At 34.2% G+C, this 17,567-nt stretch overlaps 1 protein-coding gene and 1 long non-coding RNA gene across 2 annotated transcripts in view; one reads left to right on the top strand and one right to left on the bottom strand.

The window, feature by feature from the left end:
• Positions 1-17,567, top strand: part of LOC308194612 (uncharacterized protein) — a 975,354-nt gene that overhangs the window by 152,554 nt on the left and 805,233 nt on the right. The gene's annotated exons all lie outside the window — the stretch shown is intronic.
• Positions 1-17,567, bottom strand: part of LOC308194619 — a 70,349-nt gene that overhangs the window by 18,488 nt on the left and 34,294 nt on the right. The window contains exon 2 of the long non-coding RNA XR_013950763.1: positions 1-17,567. This exon is cut by the window's left edge and continues 18,488 nt beyond it; it is cut by the window's right edge and continues 31,479 nt beyond it. This is a non-coding gene — a long non-coding RNA (uncharacterized lncRNA).

The raw sequence follows: 17,567 nt of genomic DNA, 5'->3' as shown, positions 1-17,567 counted from the left end.
TAGTATACTAAGTGAGCTAATGTGAATGTAGCAGGTAACTAGGAAAAGGGTCTAGGGGTAGACATGTAATTGTGCCTACTTCATGTGAACCCAAGCTACACTGAGACTTTTCACTGTTAAATTTCATCGTACCATTTTGTTTTAGATGTTTTCAAAAACAAACAAACAAAACAACCCACAGTAAAGTCATTCTTCCATAATGAAATCTTTTTATCCAGGAGTATATTTTAGCAAGGTTTCTTTACAGATTGTCATGAAGAGCTTTCCAGCTATTGCTGAATGTACTTACTAAAATTTGTGCATTAATTTAGCCATTTGATATAGACTGTATCAACATATTCAATTTTGTATTTTTATTTATTATTTTTTTCATTGGCAAGTGTAAAACATTTTTGTCCATTGATTAAGTGCCTACAGGGGAAAAAAAAAAAACAAACAATGGTGAAGGTCATGAAGACGTGGTAGTGTCAAGAATTTCAGAACACATTTTTAAGATACTATGTTTTGAGAAAGTTATTGTAAGACCAGAACACGTTGAATTCTTTACACACATTCAAGGCATTTCTTCAAGAATATTGAACATCAAGCAGGAGATCAAATATATATATATATCAAAGTGTCTAATTACAATTCTTAAACAGATGTCTCATTTGGCCTGGTCACTTTTATGAGTGGCTGTGGAAGTTTTCCAAAAAATTCCCTGCAGAGAGATTTCATAGATGTGCTATTACAACTGGACCAAGTGAGACTGAATTCCAAATTTGTTTGCAGAAAGTATACGTTGTCGTCATCGCTAAAACAATGACAACCTATGCAGATATAGCTAGTGGCATCTCATCTTGAAATTTCTTGTTGAAGTCAGAGATGTGAAAGATAGATAATTGCAAGAAATTGGAGTGGAAAATCAGCGATAAAACTTTCTTTTTTTTTTTCCTGATCTGAACTGTTGTATCGGAGTGGCTGTTGCATCTGTGGCAACAAAGTGAATCTTACAACCTCACCTCATTGAAAAACTGACTTTTATTTGCTTTATGAATTTTGGAAATGCATATGTGTCACTGTATGAAAAGGTTAAAATGGGAAAAATAGTTGGTTTCAGTGATTTATTTGGGAAAAAAAAAATGATTATTGTAGGTTTGGAGAAGTAGGGTAAGATATTTTTTTGAGGCTGGGGGCAATGTGTTCATTTTCCTAGCAGAGGTGGTAACTTGTTGTTAACTGACTGAGTGACATAGCTCTAGAGAGGTCTGTAACCTCCTCTTCAGCTATTGGGAATCTGTAGAACTGCTCATCACCCAGGAACAGCCAAGGAATAAAAGAAAAGAATGGCTTTTCTATATCATTGATGCTGTTGGTCAGCAATGTGGGACAATAATTACCATTCAACTCTAGGCTCCACAGGGCTATCCGTATGCAAGGAGAATCCTTGAGTGAAAGACTAAGAAGCCAGCTTCTGAATCGCCTTGCAAAGTGAGAATGGTTTAAAACATCTAGAGCATAAGGTTTAATTTCACTTCACATTTCAATACATGCATGTCTAAGCAACAAATTACTAATGCTACAATGTTAGTGATAGCCATGCGTGTATTTTGCTGACATGACTGTATTAAATGAGATTCATTCATTGACCCGACAGAGGGTCCAAATCACATTTCTAGCGTATCTTGTAGCATACTGAAAATGTGTGGTCTCTCTGATAGTTTGAATCAAGCCTTATGCTATCTGTATCAGAAAATGCCTCCATGGAAAGGGTACTAGTTTTATACTTTACCTGTGAAAGGAAAGACAAATTATCCAATTACTAAACACACACTTCCAGGCAATACAAAGTAACATGCTGATTAATCTAACTACATATGGAGAAATATTTTTTTTTACTTCGAGAGATCTCCTGAAACAAGCAGCACAGAGATAAGCATAGAAGTGAGTTAAACAAGTAAGAAAGTGCAAGCTGCACACTGAGTGTATGGGTAAGATGGATATTTTACTAGCTTATTTGAAAAGATAAAGTTTCACATCTACCAAATAAATTTCTTACTCATTTTTCCTAAGACATTTGTGGTTGTATTTTTTCTATTTGTAATCTGATTGTAATCCCCTACTCAGATCCTTTTGGCCACAGAAATATCTATCAGTATTTCTGTGATCAATACTCGTTGCTAAGACCATAAATTCAGACACCATTTTTGTGCCACTTCTGTAATTAAAGGTTTGAAAGGTTTTTCTTTCTTTGGGTGTTCTGAGAAAACATGACTGAATCCCAATCTAAAACACAGTTTTCTTAACCTAACGATAAAGTAATAGTGAAAAGAAAGAGTTAACCTGCCATAAGCTCAACTAGCTAATATGCATTCACCTTTAATACAATATATATAAAAAAGCATATTACACTTTTGAAAAGCAAATTTTTAAAGCAGCATTCTTCTCAAATTTTTTTGCTTGTTTGTTTTTCTACATAGTAGGTATGAATGCAACTTTTGATATACAGAGCAGGAATATATTGTGTAAAGATATATTGATAGCTAGCACCAAAAACAAATTTTGTTGTTTTAAGACCGCTTTGAAAGTTCATGTTGACTATGACGTGTTCCAAGTGGTTGGAAGAGTGCAAATGTTCTTCCCATCCTCATGAAGGGCACAAGGGACATCAGAGAACTACAGGCCTGTAAGCCTCACCTTGGTTCCCAGGAAGATCATGATGCAAATACTCTTGGTAAACTACTCAGGGTGTTGCCGTGAAGTGTGTGGCAAGTAACTGGGTGTTTTCTAGCGGTGTTGCTCAGAGTATCCAGTGTTATTAAAACATCTTCATCAATAAACGAAAAATGGGATGGACTACAACCTGAGCACTGATGAGAGATGACACTAGACTTGGGGGGGCTTCTATTTGAAGCGATCTCAGTAAGCTGGAAAAGTGAACTGCTAGAAAGATTTTGAAGTCTGATAAGGATGAATGGGTAACTGGTTACATAGAATTAAATAACCCTGTGTAACAGCACCGGCTGGAGTTGGACTGATGGGTTTGCAAGACCAGACGTGAGTGGCCTGGTGGAGAACAAGTGAAATGTGATTAGCACTGCACCTTTCCAATTAGCTGCATACTGGTCTGCTTTGGGAGAGCATAGCCACCAGGTCAAAGGAAGTGATTATCCTATCGCTTCTGCATTTCTGAGGTTGCATCTTGAGGAATGTGTCCAGATTTAGTCTCCCAAATGCCCAAAGGTGAGTCTTGATGCATTCAGACCAAACAGTAGGAGATCATATGCCATAACACTGGTGGTTTATTAAAAATTGTAGTAGTTATAGCTTGCAGTGTCCAAGTGTAACAGATATATTATGGACACAACACTTTTAATTAAAACACTTTTATATCTATGATATATTTTTGATACATTTATGACTTAGAATCTAAATGCAGGAAGATACACATAGCTTTTAGAACAATTACGTAATTTTTATCTCAATCTTCTGATTTTTTTGTAGAAGAATCAAATAGAAATATATATAATGTTTTTAATAAAATAATTTGAAAAAAGGTTATTTTGGGAATGCATTACAATTCCTTTTTCAGTGAACATTCAGTATATCCTCTTTTGCTAATGCAGGTTTCTCTCAATTTGTATTAATGTTATGTTTAAATAATTTAAAAGAATAATGTTATATCTAGTCGTGGAAAGTTCTTACTGAATTTGTATGGTGAAGAAAAGGGTAGATGTAAAGAGTAGGCCTTAAAGAAAAGAAAAATATGCTGTGTTTTTGATTAAATATCTACTGCCAGGTAATATACAATCTCTGTATGCTACAACCGCAGTTGAGAAGTTTCACTGTCTATTTTTCATTATTTTCAAAGAGAAGTATTTGTAGACTTGGTTCTATCTGTATACATCAGGCACGTCAATCCGCATTATGTCTCAACTTCATCCAGTAGGTTCATATGAAGATTGATTCTGGGTAGAGGCTAGTAATGTAGGGCTTCATTGTTATAGAAAATGAAAAAAATAATGCAATGAAAAACTGCAACTCTTTTCAGAGCATTTTTGTGCACTTTTGGGTTTGTTGAATGGGAATCAGAACGCTCTTGACAGGAATTTTCTGGTAATTTCATTGAATTTTCAAATAGATTCCTGTTATGAGTACAGACAGCCAAATGTGTCTAGAGTATGCAAGTGGGCGTACATTTTGGGGGCTTCACCAAAAATAGGAGCCCATTTTTATGCTATTTTATTGGTGGATGATATATCATAGGCTAAATATCTGTCCTTAGAATGTATTTGTAATGAAATCACTCTTGTGTAAATTGTGTGTAATTATTGTAAGTTTCTGATTTTTGTACAAATTCCAGTACTCAGTGCTATACACTGCTTTTTTTTTGGGGGGGGGGAGGGAGGGAGGTGCTCTTTGTACTGGATCGTGAAGTTACATACTGGATCCTGAAGTTACATGGCATCTGAGGTGGTAGAATGGGCTTTGGGAAAGCTGCATAGTGTGCTAGGGAAATGCCAGGAGGTTGTGCTATCCTGATGTATATTTACAGTATGTATACGCTCCAGTGTGGATGGGTCAAGCCTGATGAATTAAATCTAATCTGTAACCATATTATTTCATAATGCCTTGTAGAGATGTCATGGTACTAACAGTGGAGAGAAGGTAGGTTTTTAGAGGGATCTGGAATACAAAGGACTTCGTCATTCCTAGGCAGCTTGAGCTTGAGAAATGGAGAGGAATGCTTCAAGCAAGCAAAGGATATGATCAGAAAATATGCTGTATTTTAGTTTGCTCTTGGAGTTGCTCTCCTGAACTTAGCTCAGAGGTCCAAGGCTATACAGAACACACTAATTCAAACTCGAGCTGTACTGAGGTATCCATGCTAATACGTAAGCTTGCAGCATGTCTGAAACGGTTACGTTTATAAGTGTTCTGTATATTTTAGTGCTGAAACCTCTTCTTTTATTGTCATTCTATTCCTTTTATAAATACGACTAGTGTCATGTAGTGTCAGGTATCACAAAGGCTTTTAATGTTCACGAACAACCCAGACTTCTAATTTTTCAGGATTTCTGATTTTACATTTTTTTATTAAATCATACCTTGTTGTAGGTATTCACTCTTTGTAATTGTGATAGTGTGAAGATGAATGTTACAATATGCTGTGTAGCTGGTAATCTCTTTTTCTCTACTCAAAGGTGCTTCTTCTTGTAGAACTTTGTTAGAATAGATTCCAAAAGTATATATATAGTTTTCATGTTTTAAGGACTATTTATTAGGAAAAAGATATGGGAAATTACGAGTCCAGAACTGGAAGAACATACTAGACAGTATGCTCTGAATTTATACTAGAAAAAGTACAGAAAAACACAGCAAAGAGAAAAATTACTCATGCAAATAATACATGTAATAGTCATAATTATCATACTAGTTATAATTTTAAGAATGCTACTTCAGATCACTATAGCAATGACCTTCTTTGGAAGGGTTTGATGATGAGGCAGCGTTTTTTAATATATATGAGTAGTAGGATATGTCACAGGACCATTAAATGCTTATTCATGCTGACTGGGTAATTTAATCTGGGGATATTGTCTTTCTTTGCTATTATTAGTGAGCTTTGATGTGATGTTGTCACTTTGTTATCATTTCATCTTAAGTCTGCTTTCAGTCATTGAGAGTTGGCCTCTTTCCTTATGCAGCATCAGCGCATCGTACGTATGACCTTTGGAAAAAAAGGTTTGCAGCTAAGTTGGTTAACATTATGTAAACTTCAGAAATATACATAAAATCTATGAAATAATATTATAGTATTTCTTAAACCTATAGCCTTCAGTATAAGTCCATAGGCTGCTTCCTGTGAATGTAGTTACCACCAGTACATTCAGTAAGTGAGGATTTGTCTAAAATATGTACAAATAAATACCTAGGCTAATGTTTCTGTAACATGAAAGTTTTAGGAACTGTTTCTCACTTTGAAATTTTGGGGGATTTGCTCTTTGTTTAACCGTTAAATTCCTAAGGCAAAATAAACATTAGAAATTTTTAAGGAAAGGAATAAAGAGCACACTATACATCTGTGATGGGCAATGGCAGTACCAAATTTACTTGACTGTAGGGCCGCGAGCACTGTGCTTGGGCTGTTAAACCTATTCCTAGACTAATTAGTCACAAGGTCTGTTGAGCACTGATACCTAGCACCATACTGTTTGTACAGACTATAGAATAGCTATTAAGTCCCTTCTAGGAAGTTTCAGATTGAAGGTGATCAGGGAAAGATATCTTTGTGACTTCTGTGGTAACTGTCACTGAAGTAAGTACTGTTCAAGAGATGATAAATGATACTGTGACACCTTTAATGCTGAAAGTTGTTTAAAGGGTAAAAAAAAATACATGGAAGCCTTAATTGTTTAGAGAAAATTATTGCTACTTAGCTAAGAAAAGAAAAAAACAAAAACAAAAAACAAAAAACGCTGTAATGAATGATAATGGCCTCAGTTGGGTGTAAACAGTAGTGTGTGCTAAAGTCTGTCACTTTCATCAATCTATGAGGCAATTTATTTCCAGGAGCATTAACTGTAGTGTGTGTAAAGCATAACAAGTGCTGTAAACTTTTTCAGTGCATTATGAGATTCCGCTTGCTTCAACACAACTGTAGTCATTCCAGTGTCATTAGGTTACTAATATCTAAGAGAAAAGCCATCACAGAAGTCTTTTGCTGTAAACCGTTTCTTTATATTTTTTTATTAAAAAGTCAAAAGAATAATTTCATGGAACATTTACTGAAATTGTCGTTTTGCTCCATGATCTCCAAATGATCTCAGTGAGATTCTGTTATTTTGAAAGAACTTAAATGGATGAGGAAGGATGACATTGAATAGGAACACCAAACATCTGAATGTATACTTGTGTAATGTAGTTATATTGAAATTAATGTTTCCTGTTCCATTTTTAAATCATGCCACATTTCAGTCCAGCACAGTTTAGACACAATCTTCATTCACAAAGCATTAAATCAATTTATTATGGGAAAAATCCCAATGTACTGAGAATACAGTCCTAAAGTACTCCTAAAGTACATTTCTGAAAGGTTTTGAAGACATCACACAGTAATGTATATTTTGTACCTGGTGAAGTATTTAAGGTGTACCATATTAATATATATGGAGGACCGTGTGTGCTTTCTAAATTGCATTCAGTAAAAAATCCTTACTGGTTTTGTTCATGTATACACAACTTTGGAACTTGGTGCTCTAGGAAACAGAAAGTCTCCACAGTCCTTTAGAAAAGGGCATACCAGTATTTTTCTTTCATACCATAGCAACCCCTTAGGAAAAAGTTCAGAGAGAAATGAAACATTTATGCTCCTCTACACTATTATTTACAGGAATTACTGGCTTAATCAGAATATCAGAATAGGCAGGCAAGCTAAGGAGTCGAAGAAAATGAAGTCTCTCACACAACAACTGTTTCTTCCTGTGGTCGTGTATGTTTTATGTATGGTTTTAATTCATGCTACATTTCATCCTGGGACAGTCTGAAAACTCCATGCATGTTTCAAAACCAATATATTGTCACCTTCTATTGGATGCATACCAGTGTAGTGTGACCATTTGAATCATTTGTAGTAATCATGGAGGAGTTTAACAGCTAGGCAAGAAAAGCAATAAGCAACAGTGAAAATCCACAGCAGAAACCCACACGATATCATAGCCGTGGGTGGTGTCTGACAAAGAGTTGTGTCCAGGATAAAGGATTTTGTCTAGCTACTGTTGTTCCTTATCTGTATAAATGATTTTGTGCACATATGCACATATCCCAAGTTAGATTTGAGAATCTTTGTAGGTGCAAATTGTGGGGATTGTTTTAAAATTCTTCCTGTGACACAACTGGACTTCATTTTTTTAATGTAATCAACATTATAAAAATATATAAAATAGATTTGTTGTCTGAATTTGTGTTAAGAAAGTAATTTTATTGAAACCCCTTTATTTGAAAATTATAATATGGCTCAGCATTCTTGTTCATTTATTTGATATTGAAATTGAATCAGTGAAAAGTGTACTGAAAGTGAAAAATCTACTGTGGTAAGTTAATTCTTTACTTTCGGAATTTATAATTCTAGTTCTGTATGCCTGCAATTGTAGTAACAAGTTTGGTAAAGGAAGATTACTTAGTGTGCAGCATACAATCATATGGTAATACGAAAGAGTTTTTAAATTGGGAAAAGAAGAAAACTGTAATTTTGATAGACTTTCAGTGCTATTTCCTTTTAGCTTCTCTGTGCGTAGTGCTTACATTTGTCATAGATGTTGCATTTGAGAGACTGCTAATTCAATGCAAAGCATGCATTTTATTCTTCCAGTTGTGTTGACCTTCACTAACTGCTTGGATTGCACTTGGATAGTTCATATAATAATGTCAGCGGAATCCTTTGACTGGAATACAGACTTGAATTGAGTTGAGGTCATCCATGATCTTATGGACTTGTCCCTATTTACTGCCCACTATTACGGTAAAATCAGTATTACTGCAAATAAAACAATCGTAACTGAATTCAGATTTATAACAAATATGTGTGTGTATAGGTTAGACTACAATTCTCAAAAAGTATTTTTGTCTCAACATTGTGTGGGATTTTGCATTATAGACAGTACTTCAAGGTGTGTTTTTTTTCTTTTCTTTTCTGAAATATCAACAACTTTTCACATTCAGTCCCATTTTTTACCTACCCAAACACTATGAAGAATTTGATGTGATTGTTTAGGGCTTAATCCAAATTGCATTGGGGTGACATAATTTGTTGATAGCGAAGTTAGCTGAGGAATTTGCAACTAAATTAAACAATGTTTTGAATATCTTTCCGCATGAAAAGTGCATTTTCAGAACAGAAAAATGTAAGCACATGTAACATCTGACCAGATGAAAATTTTGGCAGCATTTGGGGTTTAAGCCAGTTCAACATCCTTAGCCAATGAGATCAAATATCCACTTACACTTCAGAGAACTGCAATATGCATTTTTAGGTAGCTAAATACTAAAAAAAAAAAAAAAAAAAATCCAGGCTAACTTAATTTTACACGTCACTATAAGCTAAATCTTTGTACATAGGTTGTAGGTATTTTGGGAGGCTGAGACGGTTGATTCATCACATTTTCAAGTTTTGATATTCAATATAACTGTCTAAGAAAAGAAGTGGTTTACTAATGTGAACCTAATGTGCAGTTAAGCTTTTTAGGAGAGGATGACTTTTCATATTGAAATTTGAAGATTTGATAGAAGTGCTATGATAGTATAAAAATCAGATGTTAACTGTGATATTGCTTGATTTATACTTCTTTATAATTATAATAATCAAAAATGAGGTTTGTATTAACTCCAAATAAAAACCAGGTAACAACATGAAGAGGTATAATAGACTTTTTGCTTCCTTTTGTAAGTGTTCAGGGAAAATGTTTGACCACAGGGTTTGTATTTAGTTTGCACATTCTCTGCTGTTGAAGTGAAACAACCTTTTTAAAGCACAGGCAATTTAATGTACCTAACATACTTTCTTTAGTAAAGAAGGTGCCCTTATCTTTTGGTTAGTTATTTAAGCTAAGGAGGTCATCATGCTGCTCTTTTTATCGTATATATTTTTTGCATTTTTTGCATCAACAAAGATGAAAGCTGCAAACTGACCTTTCCAGCTGTGAATCTTCAGGGTTCTCCCTCTAATTTGTGCATTTAATTTTCTTTCCAGAAACTAATTTAGTGTTTACCTTTTGTAGTTTAGATAGAAACGCATCTTGTGGCTGAAAGCATGTATTTAATTTGCTTTAGAACTACTATTCTCATGGGCATAGTTGAATTTATAACAGAAATACCTATTTCTTCTTGGTAAAGCAAATTTTTCTATTATGGTGCATTAAAATACTTCTCAAAATTATAGCTGTTTGTTTGTTTGTTAGGTTTCAGATAATATCTGATGATTTAGCTGTAAACCTGTTGTACAAAATCTTATTTTTATTCCTACTGTGAAGAAACAGTAAGTGTTTTAGACAATAAGCAATTCAGCCTTTTTGTTTTGTTTTCTACTTTGAAGTTGACCCTTGAGCTATGATGAGCTATGAGAACTCTTAGTTTATTCTGCGTAGTTAGAGAATATAATGCTGTTTTATCTTGCATTCAGATGACACGGAATGGAATAGAACAGTTCACCATATGTAAATGCAGAGGATGTTTAAAGCCTAATATGACAATTGTAGCACGGATATATGCTTTTATAACCTTGAAAATTCAATTCCCTGTCTCTGTTAGTGCTCAGATTTTAGGAGGCCACAGATCGACACTCTTACGTACCCTTTGTCTACATGCTTCCTATTGTTTCTTCTCTGCTTTGTCTATTTGCTGTTTTCGTTTATCAATGTATTATCCCCTACTAAATTTAGGGAGAAAACTAATATTATCTAAAGAATGCTACAGTATTTTCTTTACTGTCTATTATTGTCAACTCCTCATTTCAAGTTTCAGAACAAGAAAATGTAAAATACAGTACCATCAACAACTAAGTATGTCTTCAATGTACCGCATTGCATCTGATACCTTAGGTTTCCCTCTTATCTGCTCCGGAGGTAAAGGAGAATGCAACCTTGGATTTGTCTGTTTGGATTGGAGTACTTTTCCCTAAAAAATCACAGAAATATGAGGAAGTTGAAATTTACTGTTTCCTTTGCAGTTCATCCTGTCTGTTAATTCTCTTGGTGGTAGTGTGTTTGCTTGGTCTTTGATTTTCAAACATTTGTGGTGAAGCTGAAATTACATTAACCTTTTGATAATTAATTTCTTGCTAACCATTCTAAGTATCAAATTATTTTCCTTTACTGAAAAAAAATCAGGGGAAAAAAAAGAAGTAAAGTGAAAGAAAACTTTTTCACTAAGGTGCAGTGAAGACTGTTGGTATATACCAATATGTTAGGAGAAGTTATAGAGAAAATCCTACTTCACCTTTGCTGTGTTCAACTTTAAGTTCATCATGAACAACTAAACTATTGCAGATTTTTTCTTGAAGAAATGAATAGATTCTGTGCAAAACCTCTGGATGTAGCAAAACTGCTGTGGAAGAAAAGAACTGACTCTGCTCTCTGTGGAGTAGATCTCAAAGTACAGAGGATTTGGTTACCACAGAGCACAGGACATGGAGAGGAAAAGTCTGTTCTCAAGACAGTTGTTCAGTATATGCAGTTATGCTTTTGTTCCTGTGTTTTACTAATACTAACACTTTGATTTTAAATCAGATTTTCATTTTCTTCTGTTTTATTCTAAAATAAGACAAAATCTGTATTTAAAACAGACACATTAAAAAATAAATTAATGATGAGAAATATAAATGGTAAATATCAAAATACTTCACATTAAGCATTGGAGGACGTGTGATTTACTTATTTCACCTGAATGCAGATACATAAGACTTCTGTGTGAAAAATTACTCTTCAGAGCTACTCAAAATTTGCTGATTTGAAAGCTGGCATGGACGAAAGAACAGTAGTTAAATCTGTGATCCTTCAGAGAAAGTTAAGACGTATGCTGTGTGTAATCCTTTTATTGTATATGGAATGGAGAAACATGGGCTTAAAGGAGTTTAGGAAGTGACTGATGAGTAAATGGAATAACTAAAGGCATCAACTACTGTACTGTAAGTGATAGTTTTTATGCAAAAAATCAAATACATTTGCATTTTGAAGTTGATCTTGAAACTTTTACCTACAGGAATATTGCTTTGAGCATTCAGATGGATGAAACTTTAAAAATTAAATGTTTATGCTGTGTCTACATGGAAAAGTATCTTTCCAGTGTTTACCATATTTATATATGTTACTTCATCATAAGGTGATTATGAATTCATAAACATTTCTTTAAACACGAGATTTTTGAATCACAGAAAAATTATTATTATTATTTTTAAATTGATTACTGTGTTTATTGTTCTCTTTTTAAACTAGCATATGACTGCTGAAAGAAAAACCTTCTGGTTTTGCTGATAAACCAAAATACCTTATATAACTTTACAACTTACTATTTAAGCTATCGACCATTTTATCTGAGCACAAATAAGGAAGGTAGGGCTAGATTTGTAGGTAGTAGTACTAGTATTTCACATTGTGAACAATACTGATAGCTAAATTTTTGAATAAATTTTCAGAGTTAGTGTTGTACCTTTTGCAGATAATATCTCGAGATACTGTAGGTGCTGACTTTTTTAAAACTAGAAAAACTTAAATATATTTAAACCTGTTCTACGCAGTTGTTATAAAAGTACAGTTAAAGCCATTAAGCATTTATTTTATGAAAGTCCTTTTATTCATTTCTGTAAAAATTACAATGAGACAAATTTGCAAGCCAGTAGTTCAACTTAATCTTTGTTCAGCTTTGATCAACTTTGTCATCACAGGGGCATAGCAACTGATTAGTTACCTGTGGTTTCTCAAAAAGTGTTTACTTTATACAGACAAGATGTATACTAGTTCTGTCCCAGCTGGCATAGCAGTTGCTAATAGGCTTTTGGCTTGGCAGGTTAGGATACTTTACTGGAGCACTGTAGGGTCCTGTAGTTTGCTCATCATCAGACCAGACTTAGGTGTTGAAGGTTTAAATCTCTAACTGAATGAAGCTCACTGAAGTTACCATATTTCATTGTAGACTTTTTTTGGGAAACCTGTAGCACAGAAAGTTAAGTGGGTCCCAGGCAGGCCAGAATCACAGCACACGTGTAGACCATAGATGTAGCTTGTCTGTAGGTTTGAAACATCTGACATGCATAGGAGCTGTGCATGGGCCGCAGTGCAAAGTAAACCAATATAAAATTGCACCAAGTATTTTCCAAAGTTGCTAAAACTATACTAGCATCCTTAAAAGAAATGACTCACAAACGCCAAAACAGATATTCGAAATCTGACACATATTGTCTTGCTTTGAGGGGCTTAAGGAATGGATATCAAGACAGCACGTGGTAAAAAAAACATATTTTTTTCCTACCACTTTTTTTTCAAATACAGTTTACTCCACTTTGGAGAAAAATAGTAATGTTAGTTATGATGCATAATTTACTGAAACTGCACTTGCAGATAAAGCTGATTTGACAGTGTTCTCAGTCTTTGCCTTCAGACACTTGAGAAAATCTTTCCTAACCTGTCGTACTGTAATATGGATGCAAACAATTTTTTTTTTTAAGTTTAATCATGTAAAATATTTATTTTGGCTTTTATGTATGATACCATGTGCACTTTATAGTAATGTAAATACTGACACATAATATATTTTTAATGATGTATTACTCCACTTCATTCACTTAATTCATTCACTACATGGAATGGATGTGCCCTCCTTACGCTAATTTTTTGGTGCAAACACAGTATATGTTACTCTGTATTGTAGCCAAAAATACTGCTGTTCTGAATTTTTCTCTTTGAATGTTATCTCCAATTGCATAGTTAACTGCACCATAATTTCTATAATTTCCTATTTACCTGTGTAACATAATTGCAGAAAGTCATTTCCTTACTGCACTTCATAAAGATCTTTTCCAATGTTTAACTAATGCTTAATTACCAGTATTACCACTGCTTTGCACAGCACAAATAATATTTTCTACACATTCTCCCCATCTGTGTGTGCCCTTTGTACATGCAGATATGCCATATTCTCTGTTTAGCACTTGTGTATCACTTATGTCACTTTTTTTTCACTCATCTGTTTCATCTGTTAGTTTAATGTAATTTACAGGTCTTTTTATTCCAGAATCTATTGTTGTTTTATTCCTTACATTTGTGCACAAACACCTAATAGTTCACTTATACTGCTTGATATTACTTTAGGATTGTGTTCTTGGGAACAGAGGTCTACATAAATCACAGTCACTTAAACAGGTTTAGGTATGCACAGACTTTTAAAACAAACTTGATTCTCAATAATTTGGCTCGACATGAGTACCTGAATATAGCCACAAAGCCACAAAAGAAGCCACAAAGAAGTTTGTGTGCTCGAGTTACTCCCAGTATCTCTATTAAAAAAAAAAAAAAAAAAGAGAGAACAAGTTATCTGATTGCATCTTTTAATGTTATGCAAAACCTGTCATAAACTCAAGTAACAAAATGACTGTGACTGTCCTTTTTAGAAGAATGTCCTTTTGGAAGAGGATAGAGGGAAGTCTTTTTTCCCTTAAGCAACAGATTCTGTCTGTCTGTCTCTAACCTCTTTTTCCTAGGAGCAGGAAGAAAAATGAGCTTTCGAGTAGAGGAGCCTCTGAAATGAGGTCTGGGCTGGGTCTGCCAGTTCCCCAAATCCTTGTTGCAGTGTAGCACTTCACTTTTTCCTGGCTTGGCATCAGAAACACCAGTGGGCATTTTACAGTAGTTTTGCTTAACTTTGCAAATGAAAATAGTGAGGTAGTTGCATCTTCTTCAAGCCACCTCATGTGTTACAGAATGTTATATCGAGAAGAAATCAAATAATTTTTACACTTAAAAGGGAAAGAAGTCATAACTAAAAGAAGACGTCTTGCCTTCTCTGAGGTATTTTAACCAGTTGTGTATATTTTATCTCTGCTGTGCAAATGTATTTGCATGTCTTTGTGGCTTAAAACTGTATGGCCTGGTCATTACAGTTCCTTACTGTGTGATGGTAGCCTTTCCAGATTTCTGTCCTCAACAATGTCACCTAATGTCTCCAGTGCGTTTTACTACTCAGTGAGAAGAGGTGATAACAAAAAGCAGCATTATAGGTTGCAGGTGATATGTAAGATGGATTGTGAATATCTGGAAGGCAATGAACTACAAAAAAACAGGTTTTATGTTGAAACATAATAGTCATGGAAGGAGTGTGTATCCAAAGTCGAGATGAAGCAAAGAAAACAAGTAGAAATATGGACAGAAGTAACTACGCTGTCATTTAAATGCTGAACTGGGAGTGCGATGACTTTTTTAAATACATTTTTCCTAATTGGTATTATTAGTTTTCGTGTTTTCCAAACCCCACTGTTTTGGGAACCATTAGAAAAGTTTGCTATTGGACATATAGATGACTACAGCAGTACTTTAACATAGATTTATTTCATGAAGTGAAATTATGTATTCCAGTATATTTTTAACCTTATTTTATACATTTTATTTGAAAAACTACAGGCATAGGTGTGTGGTCCTTACTCAGGGAAAAGCTGAATTCAATGAATTTTAGAGTTATTTCGAGTATTTCTCTTTATTTGCATTGGAAGTTCTGACTGGCAAGTAAGCAGTAATCAGTCATTTTTAATGTTTAAAAAATATGCATATGTTAATTTTTCCATTTTCTGGTGGTATGTAATTAATTTGGGTTGATGTATAGATAAAGAAATGTTTAGAAGGTTTGCAGTTGATTAATGCTACAAGATTTTTCATTTTAATTTTGAAATAGTGTATATTTTGGTATGTTTGCTGTTTGTCTTTCCTTCCACACTTCATATAGATAATATGATTATGATTTCAAATGCAGAGGAAAAAACATATAAAGGAATAATCTTTCTTTCCTTTCTGATCCTAGATTTCGGATCCATATATGCTCATGTATTTTACTTAAGTAAACAACTGTATTTTCGGATTTTTAACAGACAATGTTTAAATGTAAAAACATGGCATATTATTTAAATACAGTTTATGGGAACAAATAAAGATTTTACAGAAATGACAGTTCATAAATACAGCTTTCTATAAAAAAGAATAGGCTTGTATTTTTTTCTGCTATAGTTTGCATAACTTAAATATTCATGAAGCACAATAGTTTCACAACAAATCAAATTTAATTAAATGATGCATTTTCACCACTTACAAAAGGTTTATTAAAGGTTTATTTGCTCATGCAAATGAAAGTGTTAGAGTAAAAATCCACATGAAACTTGGCACTAACAATTAAAAAAAATTATTGGAAGATTTCTCGCCTCACTGCAGTACCTTGCCATGTTTAAACTCCTCAGCTTGTCATTTAGAATCTTTAATGAAACCTGGGAGGAGGCTATTTATTTGCATAATAGGACATAATTTGCTGTGGTGAGGTTTTAATTATTTATAGGCTGTCTAAAATATTTAAAATGGCATCACTAAGGAGCATGAAATGTTGGATAATGCCTTCATTTCAGGTTTCCTGCCGATTCCTTTATGGGTCAAGCATTTTATTTCTAATTAGCATATAAGCATAGTAGCTTTAGAAACATAAGGAAAGCAAATTCGTTTTGGTATGTTCACAACCTGAGCAATTCAAAACTGCCAGAGGTCATTGGGAACAATCAAAGGTACAGAATGTACCAGAGGTGTACAGCATGAAGGAAGAAGTTTCATAAGACGTGTATAGGAGACCTACCTAATACGTAGTTCTACTCAAGCCCATTTTTAACACTGTTTCTCTCTTCTTCCTATACAATTTCCTACAATATTTACCTGTATTTCCTCGTTATTTAGCTGCATTATATTGTTCCTGTAATGCATATAGCAAAGAAATATGTTTTGAAAAATGGCAGGTTGTATATTCATGTTTGTAGATAGTTTCAAAACACTCCAAAGTATTGATGCATTTTTTCTGTATTTTCATACAATACAGCAAGCTACTTGCTGTTGTAATCCTCATTATTGAATGTTGAAAGCAAGGACAAGAGGGAAGAATAGGACTTCCTGCTTTCAAAGAAATTGAAAAAGTTGATTTTCCTTGTGGTTTGAACATTCATACAGATTTATATAGGTTATCAGGTGAAATCTAATCTATTGAAAAAATAGTAACCAGAGTATGTTTTACTTTATATTACTTATTGCATCATACAGCACAGTCCAATATGGTTTGAAAAGTAATCACATCAATGTTTTATTATAAAGCAGGGTAACTATTCTCTTATGCATCCATACTTATTAACTCTTAAAATCTGTGCACTCATAATTAGAAACATTAGAAAAGCAAAGTTCTGTGTATATGAAAATTAAGGAAAAATGTTGCCTTTTGTGCATCAGAGATGTCTGCAGAGGGACGTGAAATCAGACTATGGCAAAAATTGCATGGCTCGGATTAGTTCAGAATTTTCTTGAGGAGAATTCTGCCCTTCCTGTATTTCATAATGTTGCAGCTGGCCCTTCCTGCTGGCCTGGGTGGATTCCTCTGGATGACTGCTTTGCCCTCAAGTGTATTGTTAGCTCCCCAAGTTCTCTGCAAGCTTTTTGAGCAAGCACTTCCCTGCCTCCTCCAAGTTCTTGCTATAGATGTTAAACAGGACAGGTCCTGTGGTAACACCAGCAATGTGCCAGTTGTTGCTGGCCTCCAGGCAGAGTAGCATTCAGCAGATCATCCAGCCACTATTGTAACCACCTGGTCACCCCATCCAGACTGTAGTGTTGTAACTTTGATACAAGATTGAAATAATCCTACATAATTTAAGCTAATTTAATTATACTACTTATAAAACCAGGCACATAGTTAGGATTTCCAACAATTAAAACAATAACAAAAACATAATCTCTTTAGAGAACTTATTCAGGAAACGTTATTCAGTATCTCCAATCTAGTATATGACAGCGTAGGATAAGAAAATTGTG

This window comes from Anser brachyrhynchus (assembly GCF_964034855.1).
Source record: "Anser brachyrhynchus genome assembly, chromosome: 4".
Taxonomy (NCBI): Eukaryota; Metazoa; Chordata; class Aves; order Anseriformes; family Anatidae; genus Anser; species Anser brachyrhynchus.
The sequence above is the reverse complement of the archived record's forward strand: the minus strand, read 5'-3'. Positions and strand labels throughout refer to the sequence as shown.